Below are 21918 nucleotides of genomic sequence, written 5' to 3'. Positions count from 1 at the left end.
GGCGTCACACTGCTCTCTCTCTACCTTTTGAAACCTAGGTTGCCGCAGCATGTCCCAGCTCACGAAGACTGTCAGAGCCGGTCTCATGTGCTGGGTAACGTGGACTCAGTGAGGACAAGGGCCCTACCTGCACTCAGAAAAACACTCTGCTCAGCTCTCCATCCAGGAGCTCACACCGCCTGACTCGGTTTAGCAGGACGTCGATGTGAGGTCCAAGCTGAGCAAAGAGCACAATTCCTCCTTTACCCTGCTAGGCCCCGGAAGAGGTAGTGCCAACTAGGCCTCGCTCAGGCCAGCCCTCCTTCAGGGATCTTGCCGCACTTTGAAGCCTGCACAGTAAAAGGTACTTAGCGAAGTTCCCAGGGTTTTGCCATGCTCTCCCTCGGCAACTCCACTCCTGCAGGGACTCATGTTTGCTGTGAACTAGGATAGGTGGCCCCGCTTCGAAAAGCAGTCTTTTCCCCTTTGAAAATGTGGATTCTTGTAGCCTCGGAGCTGTTTGAGAAACCCTAGGAAGGCCCAGCTTCTACTCACTGCAGGCACGCCCGGGGAGGAAACGAGTATGTTCCCCCAGAGAAACAGGCTGCTTGCAAGTGTCGAGGGGAGCTTCTCAGGTGCCCAGTGGGTCCCGTTTGTTTCCCTTCGCAGCTCCCATCCTGCAGGTCCTTATGCTGTGTGCTAACAAGAGTAGGTGGCTCTGCCGACAAAAGCAGCCTTTTCCCTTTGGAAGCTTGGATTCTAGTGTCTAAGGGGGTGCTTGCCAAACCTTGAAGTTGCCCAGGTTCTACCCTCCGTAGGTACGCTTGCTTAGCAAACGAGCACTTTGCCCCGAGAAACCGGCTTCCTGCCAGGTTGGAGGAGAGTTAATCCCGCAGACCTCGTTCCTCCTGGGAAAGCGCAAGGCCACACTGAGCCTCAGGGTAGTGCCTAAGTTTCCACCAGGCATGCTCTGCGTTTCTCGGTTTCCATGAGGTCTCCACCGTTGTTGTGCTTCAATGGAAAGCGAGGATAGCTTTCAGGACTCCAAGCACTCTTGCCTCCGTACAGTTTCCCATGCTACCACACGGATCCCCCCCACGTCTCCTCTCTGTCTGCTGAGCCACAAGCTGCCGTGTAGGCCCTTCGGAACACTTCTTGCATGCACAGCCCAAGGCGTCACACTGCTCTCTCTCTACCTTTTGAAACCTATGTTGCCGCAGCTTCTCCCAGCTCGCGAAGACCGTCAGAGCCGGTCTCATGTGCTGGGTAACGTGGAGTCATGAGGACAAGGGCCCTACCTGCACTCAGAAAAACACTCTGCACAGCTCTCTATCCAGGAGCTCACATCGCCTGACTCGGTTTAGCAGGACGTCGATGTGAGGTCCAAGCTGAGCAAAGAGCACAATTCCTCCTTTACCCTGCTAGGCCACGGAAGAGGTAGTGCCAACTAGGCCTCGCTCAGGCCAGCCCTCCTTCAGGGATCTTGCCACACTTTGAAGCCTGCACAGTAAAAGGTTCTTAGCGAAGTTCCCAGGGTTTCGCCATGCTCCCCCTCGGCAGCTCCACTCCTGCAGGGACTCATGTTTGCTGTGAACTAGGATAGGTGGCCCTGCTTCGAAAAGCAGTCTTTTCCCCTTTGGAAATGTGGATTCTTGTAGCCTCGGAGCTGATTGCGAAACCCTAGGAAGGCCAGGCTTCTACACACTGCATGCACGCCCGGGGAGGAAACGAGTATGTTCCCCCAGAGAAACAGGCTGCTTGCAAGTGTCGAGGGGAGCTTCTCAGGTGCCCAGTGGGTCCCGTTTGTTTCCCTTCGCAGCTCCCATCCTGCAGGTCCTTATGCTGGGTGCTAACAAGAGTAGGTGGCTCTGCCGACAAAAGCAGCCTTTTCCCTTTGGAAGCTTGGATTCTAGTGTCTCAGGGGCTGCTTGCCAAACCTTGAAGTTGCCCAGGTTCTAACCTCAATAGGTACGCTTGCGTAGCAAACGAGCACTTTCCCCCGAGAAACCGGGTTCCTGCCACGTTGGAGAAGAGTTAATCCCGCAGACCTCGTTCCTGCTGGGAAAGCGCAAGGCCACACTGAGCCTCAGGGTAGTTCCTCTGTTTCCATCCGGTAAGCTCTGCGTGCCTCGGTTTCCATGAGGTCTCCACCGTTGTTGTGCTTCAATGGAAAGCGAGGATAGCTTTCAGGACTCCAAGCACTCTTGCCTCCGTACCGTTTCCCATGCTACCACACGGATCCCCCCCACGTCTCCTCTCAGTCTGCTGAGCCACAAGCTGCCGTGTAGGCCCTTCGGAACACTTCTTGCATGCACAGCCCAAGGCGTCACACTGCTCTCTCTCTACCTTTTGAAACCTAGGTTGCCGCAGCTTCTCCCAGCTCACGAAGACAATCAGAGCCGGTCTCATGTGCTGGGTAACGTGGACTCAGTGAGGACAAGGGCCCTACCTGCACTCAGAAAAACACTCTGCTCAGCTCTCTATCCAGGAGCTCACACCGCCTGACTCGGTTTAGCAGGACGTCGATGTGAGGTCCAAGCTGAGCAAAGAGCACAATTCCTCCTTTACCCTGCTGGCCCCGGAAGAGGTACTGCCAACAAGGCCTCGCTCAGGCCAGCCCTCCTTCAGGGATCTTGCCACACTTTGAAGCCTGCACAGTAAAAGGTACTTAGCGAAGTTCCCAGGGTTTCGCCATGCTCTCCCTCGGCAGCTCCACTCCTGCAGGGACTCATGTTTGCTGTGAACTAGGATAGGTGGCCCTGCTTCGAAAAGCAGTCTTTTCCCCTTTGAAAATGTGGATTCTTGTAGCCTCGGAGCTGTTTGAGAAACCCTAGGAAGGCCCAGCTTCTACTCACTGCAGGCACGCCCGGGGAGGAAACGAGTATGTTCCCCCAGAGAAACAGGCTGCTTGCAAGTGTCGAGGGGAGCTTCTCAGGTGCCCAGTGGGTCCCGTTTGTTTCCCTTCGCAGCTCCCATCCTGCAGGTCCTTATGCTGGGTGCTAACAAGAGTAGGTGGCTCTGCCGACAAAAGCAGCCTTTTCCCTTTGGAAGCTTGGATTCTAGTGTCTCAGGGGCTGCTTGCCAAACCTTGAAGTTGCCCAGGTTCTAACCTCAATAGGTACGCTTGCGTAGCAAACGAGCACTTTCCCCCGAGAAACCGGGTTCCTGCCACGTTGGAGAAGAGTTAATCCCGCAGACCTCGTTCCTCCTGGGAAAGCGCAAGGCCACACTGAGCCTCAGGGTAGTGCCTAAGTTTCCACCCGGTAAGCTCTGCGTGCCTCGGTTTCCATGAGGTCTCCACCGTTGTTGTGCTTCAATGGAAAGCGAGGATAGCTTTCAGGACTCCAAGCACTCTTGCCTCCGACCGTTTCCCAAGCTACCACACGGATCCCCCCCACGTCTCCTCTAACTCTGCTGAGCCACAAGCTGCCGTGTAGGCCCTTCGGAACACTTCTTGCATGCACAGCCCAAGGCGTCACACTGCTCTCTCTCTACCTTTTGAAACCTAGGTTGCCGCAGCTTCTCCCAGCTCACGAAGACAGTCAGAGCCGGTCTCATGTGCTGGGTAACGAGGATTCAGTGAGGACAAGGGCCCTACCTGCACTCAGAAAAACACTCTGCTCAGCTCTCTATCCAGGAGCTCACACCGCCTGACTCGGTTTAGCAGGACGTCGATGTGAGGTCCAAGCTGAGCAAAGAGCACAATTCCTCCTTTACCCTGCTAGGCCCCGGAAGAGGTAGTGCCAACAAGGCCTCGCTCAGGCCAGCCCTCCTTCAGGGATCTTGCCACACTTTGAAGCCTGCACAGTAAAAGGTACTTAGCGAAGTTCCCAGGGTTTCGCCATGCTCTCCCTCGGCAACTCCACTCCTGCAGGGACTCATGTTTGCTGTGAACTAGGATAGGTGGCCCTGCTTCGAAAAGCAGTCTTTTCCCCTTTGAAAATGTGGATTCTTGTAGCCTCGGAGCTGTTTGAGAAACCCTAGGAAGGCCCAGCTTCTACTCACTGCAGGCACGCCCGGGGAGGAAACGAGTATGTTCCCCCAGAGAAACAGGCTGCTTGCAAGTGTCGAGGGGAGCTTCTCAGGTGCCCAGTGGGTCCCGTTTGTTTGCCTTCGCAGCTCCCATCCCTCAGGTACTTATGCTGTGTGCTAACAAGAGTAGGTGGCTCTGCCGATAAAAGCAGCCTTTTCCCTTTGGAAACTTGGATTCTAGTGTCTCAGGGGCTGCTTGCCAAACCTTGAAGTTGCCTAGGATCTAACCTCCGTAGGTACGCTTGCGTAGCAAACGAGCACTTTGCCCCGAGAAACCGGGTTCCTGCCAGGTTGGAGGAGAGTTAATCCCGCAGACCTCGTTCCTCCTGGGAAAGCGCAAGGCCACACTGAGCCTCAGGGTAGTGCCTAAGTTTCCACCAGGCAAGCTCTGCGTGTCTCGGTTTCCATGAGGTCTCCACCGTTGTTGTGCTTCAATGGAAAGCGAGGATAGCTTTCAGGACTCCAAGCACTCTTGCCTCCGTACAGTTTCCCATGCTACCACACGGATCCCCCCCACGTCTCCTCTCTGTCTGCTGAGCCACAAGCTGCATTGTAGGCCCTTCGGAACACTTCTTGCATGCACAGCCCAAGGCGTCACACTGCTCTCTCTCTACCTTTTGAAACCTATGTTGCCGCAGCTTCTCCCAGCTCACGAAGACCGTCAGAGCAGGTCTCATGTGCTGGGTAACGTGGAGTCATGAGGACAAGGGCCCTACCTGCACTCAGAAAAACACTCTGCTCAGCTCTCTATCCAGGAGCTCACATCGCCTGACTCGGTATAGCAGGACGTCGATGTGAGGTCCAAGCTGAGCAAAGAGCACAATTCCTCCTTTACCCTGCTAGGCCCCGGAAGAGGTAGTGCCAACTAGGCCTCGCTCAGGCCAGCCCTCCTTCAGGGATCTTGCCACACTTTGAAGCCTGCACAGTAAAAGGTTCTTAGCGAAGTTCCCAGGGTTTCGCCATGCTCCCCCTCGGCAGCTCCACTCCTGCAGGGACTCATGTTTGCTGTGAACTAGGATAGGTGGCCCTGCTTCGAAAAGCAGTCTTTTCCCCTTTGGAAATGTGGATTCTTGTAGCCTCGGAGCTGCTTGCGAAACCCGAGGAAGGCCAGGCTTCTACTCACTGCAGGCACGCCCGGGGAGGAAACGAGTATGTTCCCCCAGAGAAACAGGCTGCTTGCAAGTGTCGAGGGGAGCTTCTCAGGTGCCCAGTGGGTCCCGTTTGTTTGCCTTCGCAGCTCCCATCCTGCAGGTCCTTATGCTGGGTTCTAACAAGAGTAGGTGGCTCTGCCGACAAAAGCAGCCTTTTCCCTTTGGAAGCTTGGATTCTAGTGTCTCAGGGGCTGCTTGCCAAACCTTGAAGTTGCCCAGGTTCTAACCTCAATAGGTACGCTTGCGTAGCAAACGAGCACTTTCCCCCGAGAAACCGGGTTCCTGCCACGTTGGAGAAGAGTTAATCCCGCAGACCTCGTTCCTCCTGGGAAAGCGCAAGGCCACACTGAGCCTCAGGGTAGTTCCTAAGTTTCCACCCGGTAAGCTCTGCGTGCCTCGGTTTCCATGAGGTCTCCACCGTTGTTGTGCTTCAATGGAAAGCGAGGATAGCTTTCAGGACTCCAAGCACTCTTGCTCTCGTACTGTTTCCCATGCTACCACACGGATCCCCCCCACGTCTCCTCTCTGTCTGCTGAGCCACAAGCTGCATTGTAGGCCCTTCGGAACACTTCTTGCATGCACAGCCCAAGGCGTCACACTGCTCTCTCTCTACCTTTTGAAACCTAGGTTGCCGCAGCTTCTCCCAGCTCACGAAGACAATCAGAGCCGGTCTCATGTGCTGGGTAACGTGGACTCAGTGAGGACAAGGGCCCTACCTGCACTCAGAAAAACACTCTGCTCAGCTCTCTATCCAGGAGCTCACACCGCCTGACTCGGTTTAGCAGGACGTCGATGTGAGGTCCAAGCTGAGCAAAGAGCACAATTCCTCCTTTACCCTGCTGGCCCCGGAAGAGGTACTGCCAACAAGGCCTCGCTCAGGCCAGCCCTCCTTCAGGGATCTTGCCACACTTTGAAGCCTGCACAGTAAAAGGTACTTAGCGAATTTCCCAGGGTTTCGCCATGCTCTCCCTCGGCAGCTCCACTCCTGCAGGGACTCATGTTTGCTGTGAACTAGGATAGGTGGCCCTGCTTCGAAAAGCAGTCTTTTCCCCTTTGAAAATGTGGATTCTTGTAGCCTCGGAGCTGTTTGAGAAACCCTAGGAAGGCCCAGCTTCTACTCACTGCAGGCACGCCCGGGGAGGAAACGAGTATGTTCCCCCAGAGAAACAGGCTGCTTGCAAGTGTCGAGGGGAGCTTCTCAGGTGCCCAGTGGGTCCCGTTTGTTTCCCTTCGCAGCTCCCATCCTGCAGGTCCTTATGCTGGGTGCTAACAAGAGTAGGTGGCTCTGCCGACAAAAGCAGCCTTTTCCCTTTGGAAGCTTGGATTCTAGTGTCTCAGGGGCTGCTTGCCAAACCTTGAAGTTGCCCAGGTTCTAACCTCAATAGGTACGCTTGCGTAGCAAACGAGCACTTTCCCCCGAGAAACCGGGTTCCTGCCACGTTGGAGAAGAGTTAATCCCGCAGACCTCGTTCCTCCTGGGAAAGCGCAAGGCCACACTGAGCCTCAGGGTAGTTCCTAAGTTTCCACCCGGTAAGCTCTGCGTGCCTCGGTTTCCATGAGGTCTCCACCGTTGTTGTGCTTCAATGGAAAGCGAGGATAGCTTTCAGGACTCCAAGCACTCTTGCTCTCGTACTGTTTCCCATGCTACCACACGGATCCCCCCCACGTCTCCTCTCTGTCTGCTGAGCCACAAGCTGCATTGTAGGCCCTTCGGAACACTTCTTGCATGCACAGCCCAAGGCGTCACACTGCTCTCTCTCTACCTTTTGAAACCTAGGTTGCCGCAGCTTCTCCCCGCTGACGAAGACAGTCAGAGCCGGTCTCATGTGTTAGGTAACGTGGACTCAGTGAGGACAAGGGCCCTACCTGCACTCAGAAAAACACTCTGCTCAGCTCTCCATCCAGGAGCTCACACCGCCTGACTCGGTTTAGCAGGACGTCGATGTGAGGTCCAAGCTGAACAAAGAGCACAATTCCTCCTTTACCCTGCTAGGCCACGGAAGAGGTAGTGCCAACTAGGCCTCGCTCAGGCCAGCCCTCCTTCAGGGATCTTGCCACACTTTGAAGCCTGCACAGTAAAAGGTACTTAGCGAAGTTCCCAGGGTTTCGTCATGCTCTCCCTCGGCAGCTCCACTCCTGCAGGGACTCATGTTTGCTGTGAACTAGGATAGGTGGCCCTGCTTCGAAAAGCAGTCTTTTCCCCTTTGAAAATGCGGATTCTTGTAGCCTCGGAGCTGCTTGCGAAACCCTAGGAAGGCCAGGCTTCTACTCACTGCAGGCACGCCCGGGGAGGAAACGAGTATGTTCCCCCAGAGAAACAGGCTGCTTGCAAGTGTCGAGGGGAGCTTCTCAGGTGCCCAGTGGGTCCCGTTTGTTTCCCTTCGCAGCTCCCATCCTGCAGGTCCTTATGCTGGGTGCTAACAAGAGTAGGTGGCTCTGCCGACAAAAGCAGCCTTTTCCCTTTGGAAGCTTGGATTCTAGTGTCTCAGGGGCTGCTTGCCAAACCTTGAAGTTGCCCAGGTTCTAACCTCAATAGGTACGCTTGCGTAGCAAACGAGCACTTTCCCCCGAGAAACCGGGTTCCTGCCACGTTGGAGAAGAGTTAATCCCGCAGACCTCGTTCCTCCTGGGAAAGCGCAAGGCCACACTGAGCCTCAGGGTAGTTCCTAAGTTTCCATCCGGTAAGCTCTGCGTGCCTCGGTTTCCATGAGGTCTCCACCGTTGTTGTGCTTCAATGGAAAGCGAGGATAGCTTTCAGGACTCCAAGCACTCTTGCTCTCGTACTGTTTCCCATGCTACCACACGGATCCCCCCCACGTCTCCTCTCTGTCTGCTGAGCCACAAGCTGCATTGTAGGCCCTTCGGAACACTTCTTGCATGCACAGCCCAAGGCGTCACACTGCTCTCTCTCTACCTTTTGAAACCTAGCTTGCCGCAGCTTCTCCCAGCTCACGAAGACAGTCAGAGCCGGTCTCATGTGCTGGGTAACGTGGACTCAGTGAGGACAAGGGCCCTACCTGCTCTCAGAAAAACACTCTGCTCAGCTCTCCATCCAGGAGCTCACACCGCCTGACTCGGTTTAGCAGGACGTCGATGTGAGGTCCAAGCTGAGCAAAGAGCACAATTCCTCCTTTACCCTGCTAGGCCACGGAAGAGGTAGTGCCAACTAGGCCTCGCTCAGGCCAGCCCTCCTTCAGGGATCTTGCCACACTTTGAAGCCTGCACAGTAAAAGGTACTTAGCGAAGTTCCCAGGGTTTCGTCATGCTCTCCCTCGGCAGCTCCACTCCTGCAGGGACTCATGTTTGCTGTGAACTAGGATAGGTGGCCCTGCTTCGAAAAGCAGTCTTTTCCCCTTTGAAAATGCGGATTCTTGTAGCCTCGGAGCTGCTTGCGAAACCCTAGGAAGGCCAGGCTTCTACTCACTGCAGGCACGCCCGGGGAGGAAACGAGTATGTTCCCCCAGAGAAACAGGCTGCTTGCAAGTGTCGAGGGGAGCTTCTCAGGTGCCCAGTGGGTCCCGTTTGTTTCCCTTCGCAGCTCCCATCCTGCAGGTCCTTATGCTGGGTGCTAACAAGAGTAGGTGGCTCTGCCGACAAAAGCAGCCTTTTCCCTTTGGAAGCTTGGATTCTAGTGTCTCAGGGGCTGCTTGCCAAACCTTGAAGTTGCCCAGGTTCTAACCTCAATAGGTACGCTTGCGTAGCAAACGAGCACTTTCCCCCGAGAAACCGGGTTCCTGCCACGTTGGAGAAGAGTTAATCCCGCAGACCTCGTTCCTCCTGGGAAAGCGCAAGGCCACACTGAGCCTCAGGGTAGTTCCTAAGTTTCCATCCGGTAAGCTCTGCGTGCCTCGGTTTCCATGAGGTCTCCACCGTTGTTGTGCTTCAATGGAAAGCGAGGATAGCTTTCAGGACTCCAAGCACTCTTGCTCTCGTACTGTTTCCCATGCTACCACACGGATCCCCCCCACGTCTCCTCTCTGTCTGCTGAGCCACAAGCTGCATTGTAGGCCCTTCGGAACACTTCTTGCATGCACAGCCCAAGGCGTCACACTGCTCTCTCTCTACCTTTTGAAACCTAGCTTGCCGCAGCTTCTCCCAGCTCACGAAGACAGTCAGAGCCGGTCTCATGTGCTGGGTAACGTGGACTCAGTGAGGACAAGGGCCCTACCTGCTCTCAGAAAAACACTCTGCTCAGCTCTCCATCCAGGAGCTCACACCGCCTGACTCGGTTTAGCAGGACGTCGATGTGAGGTCCAAGCTGAGCAAAGAGCACAATTCCTCCTTTACCCTGCTAGGCCACGGAAGAGGTAATGGCAACTAGGCCTCGCTCAGGCCAGCCCTCCTTCAGGGATCTTGCCACACTTTGAAGCCTGCACAGTAAAAGGTACTTAGCGAAGTTCCCAGGGTTTCGTCATGCTCTCCCTCGGCAGCTCCACTCCTGCAGGGACTCATGTTTGCTGTGAACTAGGATAGGTGGCCCTGCTTCGAAAAGCAGTCTTTTCCCCTTTGAAAATGCGGATTCTTGTAGCCTCGGAGCTGCTTGCGAAACCCTAGGAAGGCCAGGCTTCTACTCACTGCAGGCACGCCCGGGGAGGAAACGAGTATGTTCCCCCAGAGAAACAGGCTGCTTGCAAGTGTCGAGGGGAGCTTCTCAGGTGCCCAGTGGGTCCCGTTTGTTTCCCTTCGCAGCTCCCATCCTGCAGGTCCTTATGCTGGGTGCTAACAAGAGTAGGTGGCTCTGCCGACAAAAGCAGCCTTTTCCCTTTGGAAGCTTGGATTCTAGTGTCTCAGGGGCTGCTTGCCAAACCTTGAAGTTGCCCAGGTTCTAACCTCAATAGGTACGCTTGCGTAGCAAACGAGCACTTTCCCCCGAGAAACCGGGTTCCTGCCACGTTGGAGAAGAGTTAATCCCGCAGACCTCGTTCCTCCTGGGAAAGCGCAAGGCCACACTGAGCCTCAGGGTAGTTCCTAAGTTTCCATCCGGTAAGCTCTGCGTGCCTCGGTTTCCATGAGGTCTCCACCGTTGTTGTGCTTCAATGGAAAGCGAGGATAGCTTTCAGGACTCCAAGCACTCTTGCTCTCGTACTGTTTCCCATGCTACCACACGGATCCCCCCCACGTCTCCTCTCTGTCTGCTGAGCCACAAGCTGCATTGTAGGCCCTTCGGAACACTTCTTGCATGCACAGCCCAAGGCGTCACACTGCTCTCTCTCTACCTTTTGAAACCTAGCTTGCCGCAGCTTCTCCCCGCTGACGAAGACAGTCAGAGCCGGTCTCATGTGCTGGGTAACGTGGACTCAGTGAGGACAAGGGCCCTACCTGCACTCAGAAAAACACTCTGCTCAGCTCTCCATCCAGGAGCTCACACCGCCTGACTCGGTTTAGCAGGACGTCGATGTGAGGTCCAAGCTGAGCAAAGAGCACAATTCCTCCTTTACCCTGCTAGGCCCCGGAAGAGGTAATGGCAACTAGGCCTCGCTCAGGCCAGCCCTCCTTCAGGGATCTTGCCACACTTTGAAGCCTGCACAGTAAAAGGTACTTAGCGAAGTTCCCAGGGTTTCGTCATGCTCTCCCTCGGCAGCTCCACTCCTGCAGGGACTCATGTTTGCTGTGAACTAGGATAGGTGGCCCTGCTTCGAAAAGCAGTCTTTTCCCCTTTGAAAATGCGGATTCTTGTAGCCTCGGAGCTGCTTGCGAAACCCTAGGAAGGCCAGGCTTCTACTCACTGCAGGCACGCCCGGGGAGGAAACGAGTATGTTCCCCCAGAGAAACAGGCTGCTTGCAAGTGTCGAGGGGAGCTTCTCAGGTGCCCAGTGGGTCCCGTTTGTTTCCCTTCGCAGCTCCCATCCTGCAGGTCCTTATGCTGGGTGCTAACAAGAGTAGGTGGCTCTGCCGACAAAAGCAGCCTTTTCCCTTTGGAAGCTTGGATTCTAGTGTCTCAGGGGCTGCTTGCCAAACCTTGAAGTTGCCCAGGTTCTAACCTCAATAGGTACGCTTGCGTAGCAAACGAGCACTTTCCCCCGAGAAACCGGGTTCCTGCCACGTTGGAGAAGAGTTAATCCCGCAGACCTCGTTCCTCCTGGGAAAGCGCAAGGCCACACTGAGCCTCAGGGTAGTTCCTAAGTTTCCATCCGGTAAGCTCTGCGTGCCTCGGTTTCCATGAGGTCTCCACCGTTGTTGTGCTTCAATGGAAAGCGAGGATAGCTTTCAGGACTCCAAGCACTCTTGCTCTCGTACTGTTTCCCATGCTACCACACGGATCCCCCCCACGTCTCCTCTCTGTCTGCTGAGCCACAAGCTGCATTGTAGGCCCTTCGGAACACTTCTTGCATGCACAGCCCAAGGCGTCACACTGCTCTCTCTCTACCTTTTGAAACCTAGGTTGCCGCAGCTTCTCCCAGCTCACGAAGAGAGTCAGAGCCGGTCTCATGTGCTGGGTAACGTGGACTCAGTGAGGACAAGGGCCCTACCTGCACTCAGAAAAACACTCTGCTCAGCTCTCCATCCAGGCGGTCACACCGCCTGACTCGGTTTAGCAGGACGTCGATGTGAGGTCCAAGCTGAGCAAAGAGCACAATTCCTCCTTTACCCTGCAAGGCCCCGGAAGAGGTAGTGCCAACTAGGCCTCGCTCAGGCCAGCCCTCCTTCAGGGATCTTGCCACACTTTGAAGCCTGCACTGTAAAAGGTACTTAGCGAAGTTCCCAGGGTTTCGCCATGCTCCCCCGCGGCAGCTCCACTCCTGCAGGGACTCATGTTTGCTGTGAACTAGGATAGGTGGCCCTGCTTCGAAAAGCAGTCTTTTCCCCTTTGGAAATGTGGATTCTTGTAGCCTCGGGGCTGCTTGCGAAACCCTAGGAAGGCCAGGCTTCTACTCACTGCAGGCACGCCCGGGGAGAAAACGAGTATGTTCCCCCAGAGAAACAGGCTGCTTGCAAGTGTCGAGGGGAGCTTCTCAGGTGCCCAGTGGGTCCCGTTTGTTTCCCTTCGCAGCTCCCATCCTGCAGGTCCTTATGCTGGGTGCTAACAAGAGTAGGTGGCTCTGCCGACAAAAGCAGCCTTTTCCCTTTGGAAGCTTGGATTCTAGTGTCTCAGGGGCTGCTTGCCAAACCTTGAAGTTGCCCAGGTTCTAACCTCAATAGGTACGCTTGCGTAGCAAACGAGCACTTTCCCCCGAGAAACCGGGTTCCTGCCACGTTGGAGAAGAGTTAATCCCGCAGACCTCGTTCCTCCTGGGAAAGCGCAAGGCCACACTGAGCCTCAGGGTAGTGCCTAAGTTTCCACCCGGTAAGCTCTGCGTGCCTCCGTTTCCATGAGGTCTCCACCGTTGTTGTGTTTCAATGGAAAGCGAGGATAGCTTTCAGGACTCCAAGCACTCTTGCCTCCGTACCGTTTCCCATGCTACCACACGGATCCCCCCCACGTCTCCTCTCAGTCTGCTGAGCCACAAGCTGCCGTGTAGGCCCTTCGGAACACTTCTTGCATGCACAGCCCAAGGCGTCACACTGCTCTCTCTCTACCTTTTGAAACCTAGGTTGCCGCAGCTTCTCCCAGCTCACGAAGACAGTCAGAGCCGGTCTCATGTGCTGGGTAACGTGGACTCAGTGAGGACAAGGGCCCTACCTGCACTCAGAAAAACACTCTGCTCAGCTCTCTATCCAGGAGCTCACACCGCCTGACTCGGTTTAGCAGGACGTCGATGTGAGGTCCAAGCTGAGCAAAGAGCACAATTCCTCCTTTACCCTGCTAGGCCCCGGAAGAGGTAGTGCCAACAAGGCCTCGCTCAGGCCAGCCCTCCTTCAGGGATCTTGCCACACTTTGAAGCCTGCACAGTAAAAGGTACTTAGCGAAGTTCCCAGGGTTTCGCCATGCTCTCCCTCGGCAGCTCCACTCCTGCAGGGACTCATGTTTGCTGTGAACTAGGATAGGTGGCCCTGCTTCGAAAAGCAGTCTTTTCCCCTTTGAAAATGTGGATTCTTGTAGCCTCGGAGCTCTTTGAGAAACCCTAGGAAGGCCCAGCTTCTACTCACTGCAGGCACGCCCGGGGAGGAAATGAGTATGTTCCCCCAGAGAAACAGGCTGCTTGCAAGTGTCGAGGGGAGCTTCTCAGGTGCCCAGTGGGTCCCGTTTGTTTCCCTTCGCAGCTCCCATCCCTCAGGTACTTATGCTGTGTGCTAACAAGAGTAGGTGGCTCTGCCGACAAAAGAAGCCTTTTCCCTTTGGAAACTTGGATTCTAGTGTCTCAGGGGCTGCTTGCCAAACCTTGAAGTTGCCTAGGATCTAACCTCCGTAGGTACGCTTGCGTAGCAAACGAGCACTTTCCCCCGAGAAACCGGGTTCCTGCCAGGTTGCAGGAGAGTTAATCCCGCAGACCTCGTTCCTCCTGGGAAAGCGCAAGGCCACACTGAGCCTCAGGGTAGTGCCTAAGTTTCCACCAGGCAAGCTCTGCGTGTCTCGGTTTCCATGAGGTCTCCACCGTTGTTGTGCTTCAATGGAAAGCGAGGATAGCTTTCAGGACTCCAAGCACTCTTGCCTCCGTACAGTTTCCCATGCTACCACACGGATCCCCCCCACGTCTCCTCTCTGTCTGCTGAGCCACAAGCTGCCGTGTAGGCCCTTCGGAACACTTCTTGCATGCACAGCCCAAGGCGTCACACTGCTCTCTCTCTACCTTTTGAAACCTATGTTGCCGCAGCTTCTCCCAGCTCACGAAGACTGTCAGAGCCGGTCTCATGTGCTGGGTAACGTGGAGTCATGAGGACAAGGGCCCTACCTGCACTCAGAAAAACACTCTGCTCAGCTCTCTATCCAGGAGCTCACATCGCCTGACTCGGTTTAGCAGGACGTCGATGTGAGGTCCAAGCTGAGCAAAGAGCACAATTCCTCCTTTACCCTGCTAGGCCCCGGAAGAGGTAGTGCCAACTAGGCCTCGCTCAGGCCAGCCCTCCTTCCGGGGTCTTGCCACACTTTGAAGCCTGCACAGTAAAAGGTTCTTAGCGAAGTTCCCAGGGTTTCGCCATGCTCCCCCTCGGGAGCTCCACTCCTGCAGGGACTCATGTTTGCTGTGAACTAGGATAGGTGGCCCTGCTTCGAAAAGCAGTCTTTTCCCCTTTGGAAATGTGGATTCTTGTAGCCTCGGAGCTGCTTGCGAAACCCTAGGAAGGCCAGGCTTCTACTCACTGCAGGCACGCCCGGGGAGGAAACGAGTATGTTCCCCCAGAGAAACAGGCTGCTTGCAAGTGTCGAGGGGAGCTTCTCAGGTGCCCAGTGGGTCCCGTTTGTTTCCCTTCGCAACTCCCATCCTGCAGGTCCTTATGCTGGGTGCTAACAAGAGTAGGTGGCTCTGCCGACAAAAGCAGCCTTTTCCCTTTGGAAGCTTGGATTCTAGTGTCTCAGGGGCTGCTTGCCAAACCTTGAAGTTGCCCAGGTTCTAACCTCAATAGGTACGCTTGCGTAGCAAACGAGCACTTTCCCCCGAGAAACCGGGTTCCTGCCAGGTTGGAGGAGAGTTAATCCCGCAGACCTCGTTCCTCCTGGGAAAGCGCAAGGCCACACTGAGCCTCAGGGTAGTGCCTAAGTTTCCACCAGGCAAGCTCTGCGTGTCTCGGGTTCCATGAGGTCTCCACCGTTGTTGTGCTTCAATGGAAAGCGAGGATAGCTTTCAGGACTCCAAGCACTCTTGCCTCCGTACAGTTTCCCATGCTACCACACGGATCCCCCCCACGTCTCCTCTCTGTCTGCTGAGCCACAAGCTGCCGTGTAGGCCCTTCGGAACACTTCTTGCATGCACAGCCCAAGGCGTCACACTGCTCTCTCTCTACCTTTTGAAACCTATGTTGCCGCAGCTTCTCCCAGCTCACGAAGACTGTCAGAGCCGGTCTCATGTGCTGGGTAACGTGGAGTCATGAGGACAAGGGCCCTACCTGCACTCAGAAAAACACTCTGCTCAGCTCTCTATCCAGGAGCTCACATCGCCTGACTCGGTTTAGCAGGACGTCGATGTGAGGTCCAAGCTGAGCAAAGAGCACAATTCCTCCTTTACCCTGCTAGGCCCCGGAAGAGGTAGTGCCAACTAGGCCTCGCTCAGGCCAGCCCTCCTTCAGGGATCTTGCCACACTTTGAAGCCTGCACAGTAAAAGGTTCTTAGCGAAGTTCCCAGGGTTTCGCCATGCTCCCCCTCGGGAGCTCCACTCCTGCAGGGACTCATGTTTGCTGTGAACTAGGATAGGTGGCCCTGCTTCGAAAAGCAGTCTTTTCCCCTTTGGAAATGTGGATTCTTGTAGCCTCGGAGCTGCTTGCGAAACCCTAGGAAGGCCAGGCTTCTACTCACTGCAGGCACGCCCGGGGAGGAAACGAGTATGTTCCCCCAGAGAAACAGGCTGCTTGCAAGTGTCGAGGGGAGCTTCTCAGGTGCCCAGTGGGTCCCGTTTGTTTCCCTTCGCAGCTCCCATCCTGCAGGTCCTTATGCTGGGTGCTAACAAGAGTAGGTGGCTCTGCCGACAAAAGCAGCCTTTTCCCTTTGGAAGCTTGGATTCTAGTGTCTCAGGGGCTGCTTGCCAAACCTTGAAGTTGCCCAGGTTCTAACCTCAATAGGTACGCTTGCGTAGCAAACGAGCACTTTCCCCCGAGAAACCGGGTTCCTGCCACGTTGGAGAAGAGTTAATCCCGCAGACCTCGTTCCTCCTGGGAAAGCGCAAGGCCACACTGAGCCTCAGGGTAGTGCCTAAGTTTCCACCCGGTAAGCTCTGCGTGCCTCCGTTTCCATGAGGTCTCCACCGTTGTTGTGTTTCAATGGAAAGCGAGCATAGCTTTCAGGACTCCAAGCACTCTTGCCTCCGTACCGTTTCCCATGCTACCACACGGATCCCCCCCACGTCTCCTCTCTGTCTGCTGAGCCACAAGCTGCCGTGTAGGCCCTTCGGAACACTTCTTGCATGCACAGCCCAAGGCGTCACACTGCTCTCTCTCTACCTTTTGAAACCTATGTTGCCGCAGCTTCTCCCAGCTCACGAAGACTGTCAGAGCCGGTCTCATGTGCTGGGTAACGTGGAGTCATGAGGACAAGGGCCCTACCTGCACTCAGAAAAACACTCTGTTCAGCTCTCTAATCAGGAGCTCACATCGCCTGACTCGGTTTAGCAGGACGTCGATGTGAGGTCCAAGCTGAGCAAAGAGCACAATTCCTCCTTTACCCTGCTAGGCCCCGGAAGAGGTAGTGCCAACTAGGCCTCGCTCAGGCCAGCCCTCCTTCAGGGATCTTGCCACACTTTGAAGCCTGCACAGTAAAAGGTTCTTAGCGAAGTTCCCAGGGTTTCGCCATGCTCCCCCTCGGGAGCTCCACTCCTGCAGGGACTCATGTTTGCTGTGAACTAGGATAGGTGGCCCTGCTTCGAAAAGCAGTCTTTTCCCCTTTGGAAATGTGGATTCTTGTAGCCTCGGAGCTGCTTGCGAAACCCTAGGAAGTCCAGGCTTCTACTCACTGCAGGCACGCCCGGGGAGGAAACGAGTATGTTCCCCCAGAGAAACAGGCTGCTTGCAAGTGTCGAGGGGAGCTTCTCAGGTGCCCAGTGGGTCCCGTTTGTTTCCCTTCGCAGCTCCCATCCTGCAGGTCCTTATGCTGGCTGCTAACAAGCCTAGGTGGCTCTGCCGACAAAAGCAGCCTTTTCCCTTTGGAAGCTTGGATTCTAGTGTCTCAGGGGCTGCTTGCCAAACCTTGAAGTTGCCCAGGTTCTAACCTCAATAGGTACGCTTGCGTAGCAAACGAGCACTTTCCACCGAGAAACCGGGTTCCTGCCAGGTTGGAGAAGAGTTAATCCCGCAGACCTCGTTCCTCCTGGGAAAGCGCAAGGCCACACTGAGCCTCAGGGTAGTTCCTAAGTTTCCATCCGGTAAGCTCTGCGTGCCTCGGTTTCCATGAGGTCTCCACCGTTGTTGTGCTTCAATGGAAAGCGAGGATAGCTTTCAGGACTCCAAGCACTCTTGCTCTCGTACTGTTTCCCATGCTACCACACGGATCCCCCCCACGTCTCCTCTCTGTCTGCTGAGCCACAAGCTGCATTGTAGGCCCTTCGGAACACTTCTTGCATGCACAGCCCAAGGCGTCACACTGCTCTCTCTCTACCTTTTGAAACCTAGGTTGCCGCAGCTTCTCCCCGCTGACGAAGACAGTCAGAGCCGGTCTCATGTGCTGGGTAACGTGGACTCAGTGAGGACAAGGGCCCTACCTGCACTCAGAAAAACACTCTGCTCAGCTCTCCATCCAGGAGCTCACACCGCCTGACTCGGTTTAGCAGGACGTCGATGTGAGGTCCAAGCTGAGCAAAGAGCACAATTCCTCCTTTACCCTGCTAGGCCACGGAAGAGGTAATGCCAACTAGGCCTCGCTCAGGCCAGCCCTCCTTCAGGGATCTTGCCACACTTTGAAGCCTGCACAGTAAAAGGTACTTAGCGAAGTTCCCAGGGTTTCGTCATGCTCTCCCTCGGCAGCTCCACTCCTGCAGGGACTCATGTTTGCTGTGAACTAGGATAGGTGGCCCTGCTTCGAAAAGCAGTCTTTTCCCCTTTGGAAATGTGGATTCTTGTAGCCTCGGAGCTGCTTGCGAAACCCTAGGAAGGCCAGGCTTCTACTCACTGCAGGCACGCCCGGGGAGGAAACGAGTATGTTCCCCCAGAGAAACAGGCTGCTTGCAAGTGTCGAGGGGAGCTTCTCAGGTGCCCAGTGGGTCCCGTTTGTTTCCCTTCGCAGCTCCCATCCTGCAGGTCCTTATGCTGGGTGCTAACAAGAGTAGGTGGCTCTGCCGACAAAAGCAGCCTTTTCCCTTTGGAAGCTTGGATTCTAGTGTCTCAGGGGCTGCTTGCCAAACCTTGAAGTTGCCCAGGTTCTAACCTCAATAGGTACGCTTGCGTAGCAAACCAGCACTTTCCCCCGAGAAACCGGGTTCCTGCCACGTTGGAGAAGAGTTAATCCCGCAGACCTCGTTCCTCCTGGGAAAGCGCAAGGCCACACTGAGCCTCAGGGTAGTGCCTAAGTTTCCACCCGGTAAGCTCTGCGTGCCTCCGTTTCCATGAGGTCTCCACCGTTGTTGTGTTTCAATGGAAAGCGAGGATAGCTTTCAGGACTCCAAGCACTCTTGCCTCCGTACCGTTTCCCATGCTACCACACGGAGCCCCCCCACGTCTCCTCTCTGTCTGCTGAGCCACAAGCAGCCGTGTAGGCCCTTCGGAACACTTCTTGCATGCACAGCCCAAGGCGTCACACTGCTCTCTCTCTACCTTTTGAAACCTAGGTTGCCGCAGCTTCTCCCAGCTCACGAAGACAGTCAGAGCCGGTCTCATGTGCTGGGTAACGTGGACTCAGTGAGGACAAGGGCCCTACCTGCACTCAGAAAAACACTCTGCTCAGCTCTCCATCCAGGCGGTCACACCGCCTGACTCGGTTTAGCAGGACGTCGATGTGAGGTCCAAGCTGAGCAAAGAGCACAATTCCTCCTTTACCCTGCAAGGCCCCGGAAGAGGTAGTGCCAACTAGGCCTCGCTCAGGCCAGCCCCCCTTCAGGGATCTTGCCACACTTTGAAGCCTGCACTGTAAAAGGTACTTAGCGAAGTTCCCAGGGTTTCGCCATGCTCCCCCTCGGCAGCTCCACTCCTGCAGGGACTCATGTTTGCTGTGAACTAGGATAGGTGGCCCTGCTTCGAAAAGCAGTCTTTTCCCCTTTGGAAATGTGGATTCTTGTAGCCTCGGGGCTGCTTGCGAAACCCTAGGAAGGCCAGGCTTCTACTCACTGCAGGCACGCCCGGGGAGGAAACGAGTATGTTCCCCCAGAGAAACAGGCTGCTTGCAAGTGTCGAGGGGAGCTTCTCAGGTGCCCAGTGGGTCTCGTTTGTTTCCCTTCGCAGCTCCCATCCTGCAGGTCCTTATGCTGTGTGCTAACAAGAGTAGGTGGCTCTGCCGACAAAAGCAGCCTTTTCCCTTTGGAAGCTTGGATTCTAGTGTCTCAGGGGCTGCTTGCCAAACCTTGAAGTTGCCCAGGTTCTAACCTCCGTAGGTACGCTTGCTTAGCAAACGAGCACTTTCCCCCGAGAAACCGGGTTCCTGCCACGATGGAGAAGAGTTAATCCCGCAGACCTCGTTCCTCCTGGGAAAGCGCAAGGCCACACTGAGCCTCAGGGTAGTGCCTAAGTTTCCACCCGGTAAGCTCTGCGTGCCTCCGTTTCCATGAGGTCTCCACCGTTGTTGTGTTTCAATGGAAAGCGAGGATAGCTTTCAGGACTCCAAGCACTCTTGCCTCCGTACCGTTTCCCATGCTACCACACGGATCCCCCCCACGTCTCCTCTCAGGCTGCTGAGCCACAAGCTGCCGTGTAGGCCCTTCGGAACACTTCTTGCATGCACAGCCCAAGGCGTCACACTGCTCTCTCTCTACCTTTTGAAACCTAGGTTGCCGCAGCTTCTCCCAGCTCACGAAGACAGTCAGAGCCGGTCTCATGTGCTGGGTAACGTGGACTCAGTGAGGACAAGGGCCCTACCTGCACTCAGAAAAACACTCTGCTCAGCTCTCTATCCAGGAGCTCACACCGCCTGACTCGGTTTAGCAGGACGTCGATGTGAGGTCCAAGCTGAGCAAAGAGCACAATTCCTCCTTTACCCTGCTAGGCCCCGGAAGAGGTAGTGCCAACAAGGCCTCGCTCAGGCCAGCCCTCCTTCAGGGATCTTGCCACACTTTGAAGCCTGCACAGTAAAAGGTACTTAGCGAAGTTCCCAGGGTTTCGCCATGCTCTCCCTCGGCAGCTCCAATCCTGCAGGGACTCATGTTTGCTGTGAACTAGGATAGGTGGCCCTACTTCGAAAAGCAGTCTTTTCCCCTTTGAAAATGTGGATTCTTGTAGCCTCGGAGCTGTTTGAGAAACCCTAGGAAGGCCCAGCTTCTACTCACTGCAGGCACGCCCGGGGAGGAAACGAGTATGTTCCCCCAAAGAAACAGGCTGCTTGCAAGTGTCAAGGGGAGCTTCTCAGGTGCCCAGTGGGTCCCGTTTGTTTGCCTTCGCAGCTCCCATCCCTCAGGTACTTATGCTGTGTGCTAACAAGAGTAGGTGGCTCTGCCGACAAAAGCAGCCTTTTCCCTTTGGAAACTTGGATTCTAGTGTCTCAGGGGCTGCTTGCCAAACCTTGAAGTTGCCTAGGATCTAACCTCCGTAGGTACGCTTGCGTAGCAAACGAGCACTTTCCCCCGAGAAACCGGGTTCCTGCCAGGTTGGAGGAGAGTTAATCCCGCAGACCTCGTTCCTCCTGGGAAAGCGCAAGGCCACACTGAGCCTCAGGGTAGTGCCTAAGTTTCCACCAGGCAAGCTCTGCGTGTCTCGGTTTCCATGAGGTCTCCACCGTTGTTGTGTTTCAATGGAAAGCGAGGATAGCTTTCAGGACTCCAAGCACTCTTGCCTCCGTACCGTTTCCCATGCTACCACACGGATCCCCCCCACGTCTCCTCTCTGTCTGCTGAGCCACAAGCAGCCGTGTAGGCCCTTCGGAACACTTCTTGCATGCACAGCCCAAGGCGTCACACTGCTCTCTCTCTACCTTTTGAAACCTAGGTTGCCGCAGCTTCTCCCAGCTCACGAAGACAGTCAGAGCCCGTCTCATGTGCTGGGTAACTTGGACTCAGTGAGGACAAGGGCCCTACCTGCACTCAGAAAAACACTCTGCTCAGCTCTCCATCCAGGCGGTCACACCGCCTGACTCGGTTTAGCAGGACGTCGATGTGAGGTCCAAGCTGAGCAAAGAGCACAATTCCTCCTTTACCCTGCAAGGCCCCGGAAGAGCTAGTGCCAACTAGGCCTCGCTCAGGCCAGCCCTCCTTCAGGGATCTTGCCACACTTTGAAGCCTGCACTGTAAAAGGTACTTAGCGAAGTTCCCAGGGTTTCGCCATGCTCCACCTCGGCAGCTCCACTCCTGCAGGGACTCATGTTTGCTGTGAACTAGGATAGGTGGCCCTGCTTCGAAAAGCAGTCTTTTCCCCTTTGGAAATGTGGATTCTTGTAGCCTCGGAGCTGCTTGCGAAACCCTAGGAAGGCCAGGCTTCTACTCACTGCAGGCACGCCCGGGGAGGAAACGAGTATGTTCCCCCAGAGAAACAGGCTGCTTGCAAGTGTCGAGGGGAGCTTCTCAGGTGCCCAGTGGGTCCCGTTTGTTTCCCTTCGCAGCTCCCATCCTGCAGGTCCTTATGCTGGGTGCTAACAAGAGTAGGTGGCTCTGCCGACAAAAGCAGCCTTTTCCCTTTGGAAGCTTGGATTCTAGTGTCTCAGGGGCTGCTTGCCAAACCTTGAAGTTGCCCAGGTTCTAACCTCAATAGGTACGCTTGCGTAGCAAACGAGCACTTTCCCCCGAGAAACCGGGTTCCTGCCACGTTGGAGAAGAGTTAATCCCGCAGACCTCGTTCCTCCTGGGAAAGCGCAAGGCCACACTGAGCCTCAGGGTAGTGCCTAAGTTTCCACCCGGTAAGCTCTGCGTGCCTCCGTTTCCATGAGGTCTCCACCGTTGTTGTGTTTCAATGGAAAGCGAGGATAGCTTTCAGGACTCCAAGCACTCTTGCCTCCGTACCGTTTCCCATGCTACCACACGGATCCCCCCCACGTCTCCTCTCTGTCTGCTGAGCCACAAGCTGCCGTGTAGGCCCTTCGGAACACTTCTTGCATGCACAGCCCAAGGCGTCACACTGCTCTCTCTCTACCTTTTGAAACCTATGTTGCCGCAGCTTCTCCCA

The sequence above is a fragment of the Balaenoptera physalus genome, assembly GCF_965194825.1.
Source record: "Balaenoptera physalus genome assembly, chromosome: 13".
Lineage (NCBI taxonomy): Eukaryota > Metazoa > Chordata > Mammalia > Artiodactyla > Balaenopteridae > Balaenoptera > Balaenoptera physalus.
The sequence above is the reverse complement of the archived record's forward strand: the minus strand, read 5'-3'. Positions refer to the sequence as shown.